The sequence below is a fragment of the Drosophila subobscura genome, chromosome E (genome assembly GCF_008121235.1).
Source record: "Drosophila subobscura isolate 14011-0131.10 chromosome E, UCBerk_Dsub_1.0, whole genome shotgun sequence".
NCBI lineage: Eukaryota > Metazoa > Arthropoda > Insecta > Diptera > Drosophilidae > Drosophila > Drosophila subobscura.
The window spans coordinates 16,497,652-16,506,609 of NC_048531.1; positions in this window are offsets into that span (position 1 = coordinate 16,497,652).

The window sequence follows — 8,958 nt, forward strand, 5'->3', positions numbered from 1 at the left end:
GAACCAAAAAAAAAAATAAAAAAGAACAAGGAAAAACCAAGGGCAGGCTCCACAAAACAAATAAAAATTCGCCATAAACTGAGCAGGTAAAGTAAAGCCATTGCGACTTGATGGATATCCTCTAAAATCCTCTCTATCTATTGGATATCCTCTAAAATCCTCTCTATCTATTGGTGGCAAAATAAATAACCATATTTGGCATGGGGCTTCGGTAATAGATGTTAAAGATTTAAAAATATAATAACAGCCTTTTCTTGCATGCTCTACACTCAATGCTAAAAAGACTAAGATCCCGAATATACCCTTGGTTTATGCAGAGGGTAGCACAAGAAGTAAAATCTCCAAAAAAAAAACAAAACGAAATGAAACGAAACGAAGAAACGACTTTTGGCATCACGTTTCACGAATTCGCAGCAGAACACGCCGCCGCTTCTGACTTGACTCCGATTCCCGGACTTCATCTCCATCTCCAACGTCCAACGTCTCCTATTCCGACTCCAATTCCGACTTCTCGCTTGGCACATTAAAAGAAAACAAAAGCCGAGAAACACCCAAAAGAAGAAGCACAGCGAGGGAGAGAGCGAGGAATAGAGAGCCAAAGCAATAAGTAAAAGTTGCTGGCAGAAAAACAAGAGGAAGGAAGGAGGAAGAAGCTGCCGCGAAGCATCTCTCTGCAATGTATGCTCCGCTCCGGCTCCTCGATTGTTTGACTCCCATTCCCGCCACTCTTCCTCAAGCTCTAATGCAAGACTCTCCTTCCGTGCGCCGGCTCTCATCCTCTCTGCATCCAGCCTCCCCCACCTTTCCACCACTGGCATGATCAGCAGTTTTGCACGCGCGCACGTTTGGGAGCAGCTATAAAACAGAAATATTGAGAGAAAATCGCAACAACAACATAAAAAAATTGGATGAATAGAAGCACAACTTTGAAAGATTTTTTAGCGACTTTTAAATACTCTTTTAATGCACCAAATAGAGAGCACATAAAAATGTTGGTGTGCGAAGAGAGCAGATGTAATTGTCTACATAGTCAAGCTTTTGTGAAGAGAGCAAATATGTGCGTTTACAGTAAAAGCTCTCTCTGGGAATATTGCGGAATCGTGACAGAGAGAGGAACAGAAGAATAAGCACAAGAATTCACAGTGAGAAATTTGTCATGTTCCATTTTTGTAAGAACATCCACTCGGCGACTGCTTGGCAAACCATTTCTCTTTTGCCTTTTAATTTCTCCGTTGGATAAAGTGAAAATTCGTTAGGTTTACCGTTCGTTCTAGACTGCTTCTCGAGTGCTGCCTTTTGTGTGCTGTATTCACTTTTTGTTTTGTCGCCTTTCATTTGACATTTTTGGCTGTCATGCACTTCCTTTTCCTTTTTTGCTAATTTATTGCTTGCGAAGGAGGTAGCAGACAACCCAAATATACACATGGCTGTGTCCCTTCCACTCTCTGTCCTTTGACTTTCTGCTGCTGCTGCTTCTACCTTGACTCTGAAGCTGCTGTCTGCTGCTTCTTCTGCATTGCTTCTCTTCTCTTGTGGCAGCTACTGACTGCAACTGCAACTGCAGTTGTGTTCTTATCGAAACCGCACAATCAGCAGTCGCCAGAGAGAGGCCAAAGCCAATCACTGGCAATGATGATGATGCTGATGCTGCCCTGCCAGCCTGCCCGTGTCTCTCGTTGTTGCTGCAGTTGCAGTTGCAGTTACGGATGTGGATGCGGATTCGGATGAGTGCAAAAGTTACAATTTCAAAACAAATAAATTCATGCTGCAGGCTAAAAAGGGCAGCCCCAAATCGACACAGACCCTGACTGAGACCCCTCTCTCTCTCTCTCTCTCTCTCTATGTGCAATCTCTCCCGCTCTAAAGTCTAAGCAAACAAATCAAGGAGCGACAGAGACACCAGCTGTGGACTCTTTTTAGCCTGCAGCTTAAATGAAATGGGGCTTGACTTCAATTGTTCTCCGGGTGCTGCTCTTCTGCTGCTGCTGCTGCTGCTGCACTTCTCTCCTCAGCCGCTCCTTTTCTGCTCCTTCTGTTGTTGGCTTCAAGGCGGGGGGTTGAGGGCAAAAAACAGAAGCAATTATAGCCAGACTCTCATACAAATACACACACACACTTGCTCTCTTCGCTTGTTCGCTCCAGGCCTACCAACTCAACCCCTTTTGTGCTCATTTCAGGAGCAGCTACAATAATAATTCCAAACGAACGCCCACAGCTTCACTGCCTACACCGACATGTGAGGCTCTTCCTCCTCTCCATCTCTCTCTCTCTCTGTCTTCCTTTTATGCCAATTGTACGTTTGTGCTGCTACCCTCCCAACGAGAGCTTAGACGCTGAGTTACGTTTCCCTTACATAATTCCTCTATGATATTCCATATATTTTCTCTATTAAGGGTACTCAATGCTTCGATCTTCCTGCAATTCCTTTTCTGCCATTTGTTTACTCATTTGCTGATTTGCATGAGGCTGCGGCGGTGTCGTGTCGTGTCTCTCTGTCTCTTCCCCACTCTGTCGCCTGCTTTCTGCATTCTCCCTCCTTGTCACGCTCTCTTCTGCCTCTTTCTCTATCTCTCTCTCTCTCAGTGTTTACCCTTGTTTATGTGTGGCTTCCAGTTTCGCATCGCACGCCACTTCGTACGATGGATATCCATATGCATGTTTTGATTTCGTTTTCAATTTCATTTGTAGGACTTCGACAATCTGACTGTCTGTCTTCCGTCTCAGAATTGTTATTCTGCGTCTCCCTTGTATTTTTTGTTTTAATAATATTTGTTTGGTTTGCTTTGATCTTAAGAATCAACATAGTCCAACAGGCCAAGGGTCCAACATGTGTAGAAACTTCTTCATTCGCAGCTGCTGCCCTTTTGTTGGTTTAGGTTTTTGTCACGTTGCATCTTCGATTGGGCCCTTCCCTTGCCCTTTCTGTTTCAGCTAAACAAACTTTGAGGCAACTTTGTTGATGGTCTCTCCGCCTGCCTCTGCCAACATCTTCAATAATTTATAACCAATTTTATAGTGTAATTGGGAACAGAAAGAGCGCTTAACCTTGAACTTGTGCCAGCTGAGTTGGTAGAGGGTGGGGGAGGGGGGCGGGAGCAAGGTCAGCAGGCAAATTTCAGCTGAAATAAAAGTAAACCAAACCAGTCGTGGGGCAAGAAGTCGCCAAGCCCCAATATACGGGGGAGGCGGGGATCAGCAGCAGGCAGCAAAGCAGCTGGAGAGCTCGAACGAACAAAAGCTTAGACTAACGTAATTTAATAAAACGTTTAGACGATTAGATACGTTCGGTGTCTGCACTAAAATGTATCCATTAGATACGCTATCTGGCGAGGCACAGTCTTGGGGTCTTGCACACAGATACAGATGCAGATACAGCAGCTGCCGCTGCAGTGCGGCAAGTGCAACGAACGAACGAAGGAACGTCTGAGGCAGCCAGAGCGTCTCCGGCAGCAGCCAGCAGCCAGCTGCACTTGCCGGGGCCAAAAACGCTAACGAGACTTTGGCCACGCTCTGCTCTAAGCCAGCCAGCCCCCAACTCCCATTTGAAGTCTGTCCCTGGTCTTGGCTCTGAGGTCTGAGCTCAGAGGTTTGGGGTCTTCGATGTTCGCTGTTAAGTCTCTGGTCTGTGGGTAGGACGCTCCGCTCCCTTTTACTGCGAGACGGTTTTACTTTTTGCCTGGGCCTGGGCCGGGCCGGGCCAGGCCGGACTGGACTTGCACGCTCTTGGGCTGTTGGCCATGGCATGCCGTGGCATGGTAAATCTGCGCTGCCAATCGCTAAAATTATTGCGCTCAATCTTTGTTATTAGATTAACTTCTATTTTGTTTTCCTATTTGACTTTGCCATAAAAGCGAATCGAGCTGTGGCCCCATCCTTGGCCAAAACGTACAGCAACTACCAGGCAAAAGGGGTATTTATGCCTTGCTCATGATGTTTGACCAAAGTAGCGAAGAGCTGCCAGCCAAGGGTAGGAGTCAGTAGCTCCGAAATGGGTTTGCATTTGATTGTAGTCCATGACGGGGCCACATGCAAGAGTCCAGATTCTAGATGGGTTTAATGATGTTTACCCATGAAATATGATAACAAATCTTTGTTTGCCTTTCGATGGACTGAAGATTATGTTGAGGGAAATACTCTAAAGTTTGACTGCAAATTGGAAGCGCATTCAAAGTGCGCCTATGCCGTCGCTTCATCTAAACTTTCTTGTTATCTTCTGCTGCTGCTGCGGCTGCTGTTGTTGTCTTGGCCATTTGAAAACTGAAAGTGCGCAGCGAGAGGGTTACGAGTCTTTGTTAGCCATTGCCATTGCATTAGCCATGGCACGGACATGGGGCTTGTGTCCATGCCTCTGCCTCTGTATTGACCAGACACATTCGGTCTGGCTTCATTTGTTTTTACTGCCTGGCATTTTGTAGTCAGGTCCATTACAAAAGGTTGCCTTCTGCCTGTTGCACTGGCCTCTAATTTTGCTTGCTGCTGCACCGCCTGCTGCACTGCCTGCTGCCGCGTGCCTTTTTCTGCGCTGCGCTGCCTCTACCTGGTGCCTGTTCCTTTGCTGCTTGCTGCACTGCTTCTTCCTGCTGCCTGTCTAGCTGCGGTTTTGGCTAGCTGCTCAATACACTCTTTGTTGCCTTTGTTTGGCCCCCATCTTTATCAGTCGGATTTTGCCTGTTTTGGGGCTTTTAAATTGGTTTTGTGTTCGGTTGGGCTGCCAAGCTTGTGGCGCATCAATTCCAATTGGAATTGCAGAGGCAGAAGCAACAACAACAGCAGCCACAGCTGAGGCCATCATCGTCTGGCAATGCCGTCTATTCTACATAACATTTGCAACATTTAGAAAGGCAAAACTTTCGTTTGGCTGTGATGCAACTTTCGTTCGTTCGCTGATTGAAGGTGATGATGATGCTGCTGCTGCTGCATAGCAAATTACATAATTAACTTGCAGCGGCAGCAGCACTTCGCGTAAATATACATATGTATGTGTGATTCTCGTGGTGCTCCTCTCACTCTCATTTCATATCGCTGCTCCTTTTAATCAGAAATCTCTGTGTGTTTGTGTGTGTGTGAATGGAACTTTTGCACGCTTCTGGGTAATGAGATTTCAAGTTGAATGATAATGAGAGGAGTAGGGCAGAGGTGTCTTTTCTGTGCTTTGTATGCACTTATTTACTGCCTTAGATTTCTGTGCACTGCTTTGTGTTTTTATTATATGTCTATATACTGCTTACTTTCGTTATATATCCACTGCTTGACTTTGCAGTTCTACTACTCAGCGGCACTGCTTACTTGCGCTCTCTGGATTCTATGCTCTCTCTCTTCTCTTCTCTTAAGATCTGTGCTCTGCGCATTGCTCTGCTTTATAATAATATGCTTGATGGCTGTTCTCTCTGTTATGCCCCTGTACTCACTTTTCTCTTTCCCCGCTGCGTGTGACAAGTGCGGCTTAATTGAAGGAAATTAAAAAGGTAACTCCGGCAACAAAGACAAAAGACAGAGAGAGAGGGAGAGGGAGAGGGAAAAGGAGATATACCGAAGCGGAACACACCAAAGCTGCAGCGACGACGACAATGAAGTTGATAATGTTGATGATGATGGTAATGCGGCGCGCGGAAGTGGGTTAAGCTGCTTAAATGTGGTGCCCTGCCCCTGTTCCTTCTACCTTTCAACGTGATGCCTGAGCGAAAAAGAAGCCGCACAAAGAGTGGCTGCGGGGCAGCGGGGAGAGTCTTCTTTTTTCCTGCATTTAAATGGCGCACGCATCAAAATTAAGCTACTCCGCAATTAAAAGCACGAAAGAAAGTGAATATACCACCCCGCCCCCTGTTGCTCCCCTTTGAGATTTATCTCTCTCCGACAACTTTGATGGGTAATTTCTGGAGCTTTTACTCACGCGTGCCATGATTCTATTTGGGTTTATGGGGTCAGGGCAGACCGCCCAGCGGCAGCGCTCTGCCTCTTCTCACACACTTACCTGAAATAAACGATAGAAATTCGAGATAAGAAAAAAGGCAACATTTATGTGTAATTTCATTTAACAACTACCCAAACAAAACCAAAAAAATACAACAAATAACTGCAAGAAACTGATTTATAATGGCTGAACTAAATGTTTAATGTTTTTATTAAGTGAAAATTTTAATAACTTGTTTTTAAATTCTGTTGGCTGGCTTTGATGGCTTATAAATGGAGGAATATTTTCGAGTACGTAAACTGGAACTGGCCCACTGGCTGCGCCGTGCTTGGCAGTGGCAGTGGCCAAAAACTGTAACTTCGAATGGAATTGTTGATCGTAAAGTGAGCCGCCATAAAAAGGTTCCAATCACTGGAAACACTGGAGAGAACAAGGAATAAAATAGCAAGTCGTAAAAATGAACATGGAAAGGAATTCGAATTGGATTTCCACTGGGAAGGATGAGCAACGAATGCAATTCCAGAATGCAGCATTGGACATTGGAAAATGTGTACCACTTTTGATGGAAGTGCATAAATCAAAACTCAAGGTGGCAAACTAATTCAATTCGATGTGTGAAGTGAACGAAAGAAAGGAATTTTCCACCATTGAAAGAGAGTTTTATGTTGGGCAGATCAGGCACTAAAATGTTAAGGCATATCCGATATCCTTACCCGTAAACAACTCTTGACCCAAGGCGCTCAAATTGCGTTAAAATTGTACACAAAATTTCTCACATTTCCACCAACAGGTGGCGCATTTGTGGCACCTCAGCAGAGGCAACAAAAAAGAAAATCAAGTAAAAGAACAAAAGCAAACCGAAACACGTTTACCGCATTAATTTCCACTTTGAGTCTGGTCAGGTTTCTTGTCCGATCATCTCCATGTGGTCTAGACGTCGCCAGAGAATCCTTAATGAAAAGTTGGCGCCTGCTGCTGCCCCCTGCACAACCACAACCACAGCATAACACACCCCAAAAACCCCGCTCTCAGAGGCGGCGACGTCGTCAAGTGTCTTAAATTGAAAATTTAATTAAAGAACTTTGCCTGCACTCCCTGGAGGAGTGTATCCCCCTCCCCTCCTCGCTTCGGTTGTGGGTTTGGCAGTTGCAGAGGAGACGGGAACACAGTCCATTGCATAAATTAGCCAAAACAAAAGCTTATTGAACCCAAAAATAAACACTCATAGCAGCAGCAGCAGCAGCAGCAACAACAACCCTCAGCACTCTTCATGGTCAACAGAAATCAACGCAAATCGCTGTCAATAAAAATACATAGAGCCAGAGAGCCACAAAGCAGACCGTCACAAAAGCTTAATTTTTGTTGTAGTCCATTCCAGTCCGTTCGTTCCAAAAACAAAACTATAGCAAACAACAAATGATATAATTTTGTACATTTTTCAGTTTTTGTTTTGTTTTGATTCACACGCTTTTTTGATTCCAAACAATCGCCCTGTCGCAGCGTCAATGTCCCCCACAATCGTCCAGCTACAGATCCAGTTCGGACCGACATTTGCTGTTCACGCTTATGGCCAGCAAATTTGTCAAAAGCCACACTACAACAACAACAACAAAATGGCAAGAAAATTCCGAAAGCAACAACAATGTAATAATGCCATAAGGCCACATCATGGGGGAGAGTGGAGAAGAGTGGAATGGAATATAGATCTAAATATGAGGGTTGGCAGGGAGATAAAAGTGTGTGTGAGAGAGAGAGAGAGAGAGAGATTAACTAAAGCTCATACTAGATGGGGAGTTGAATGCCCTGCGTAAACAGTGCGGGAGAAAGATAGAATCGACATTCCCATAGCAAGGAAATAGCTCTCAAAGGTTCACATAGAGCGAGGAGATGGAAGATAGGAAATACAAATGCGAAAATTCCAAATCTTAGGGTATTTAAATATATCTCAAAATTATAGCTTCAATTTGGTACTAGAACTTTTAACGTTTAACTTTCCATTTAGAAAATCTCTTAACAGCAGCTGAAGCTCTGGCTTCGTTGCATTATTTATTAATTTTTCTCCACAATTTCACTTTCCGAATTGATTTCCATCTTTGCCTTCCTCTTTTCCAATAGCTGATTGATTTTCTCAATTATTTAAATGGCCTCCAATCTCTGTTTTCCCATTCATATCAATAATTTTTCATTAAACACTCGACAGTTGTCAGTTGTCAGCGCCCAAACACTGTCTGCAGGCCCATTAAACATTTATATATGATGGACAGGCAACGGATTCGAATAATTTGATATTCCCATTAAACTAAATGACATAAGCATAAAGATTTAGGCATGCGAAGAGATATAGGCAAGAAATCAAATGTGTTGTCAGGCAAAGTGTCAAATTTGTAATAAGACAAAAGTGTGGCCCACACACAAACAAACTGGAGATGACCACGCCCAGGTACCAGGTCTTTGAAATCAGTTTCGATTAAAGAAGTTGTCACAGTCGATTGGAATACTCGTACGTACGAATGAACGAACGAACGATCGAACGAACGTGAAAAGCTTTTGATAATTGCGCGTGGGTGCTCTCCGTCGCCTCCCTGTCAACTCTGGCCCTCGCGCCAACCCATTTTTTTGGGTTCGGCAGCTCTATTTGCATAGAGGTCTCTGGGTCTCTGGGCTGTAGAGCCTTGAATCGTTGCTTCGTGCTTGTGAATTGTTGTAAAGACTTATATATAATACCATCAGACAACGAACAGTAATAAACAATAAGAAATGTATCTATATGTGTATAAATAGTAATAATACATTGGGGGACCGTTAAATTCAAAGCTCAGTCAGCAAATGTGACCTTGCCTTGGTTCATAGAGAAATCTCTTTGATAGCCGGGAACAATGCAAACGAAACGGCGAGACACAAAAGACGCTCGGTCGCCGCTCAAATTGCAGCAATAAATAATTAATAATTTTCTCTTTTCAACCAAAAAAGAAGCGAGGCAAGAGACACGAGACCCACGTGCAGCAGCAGCAGCATCAGCAGCAGCAGCGATTGTTTCAACCGGGAAG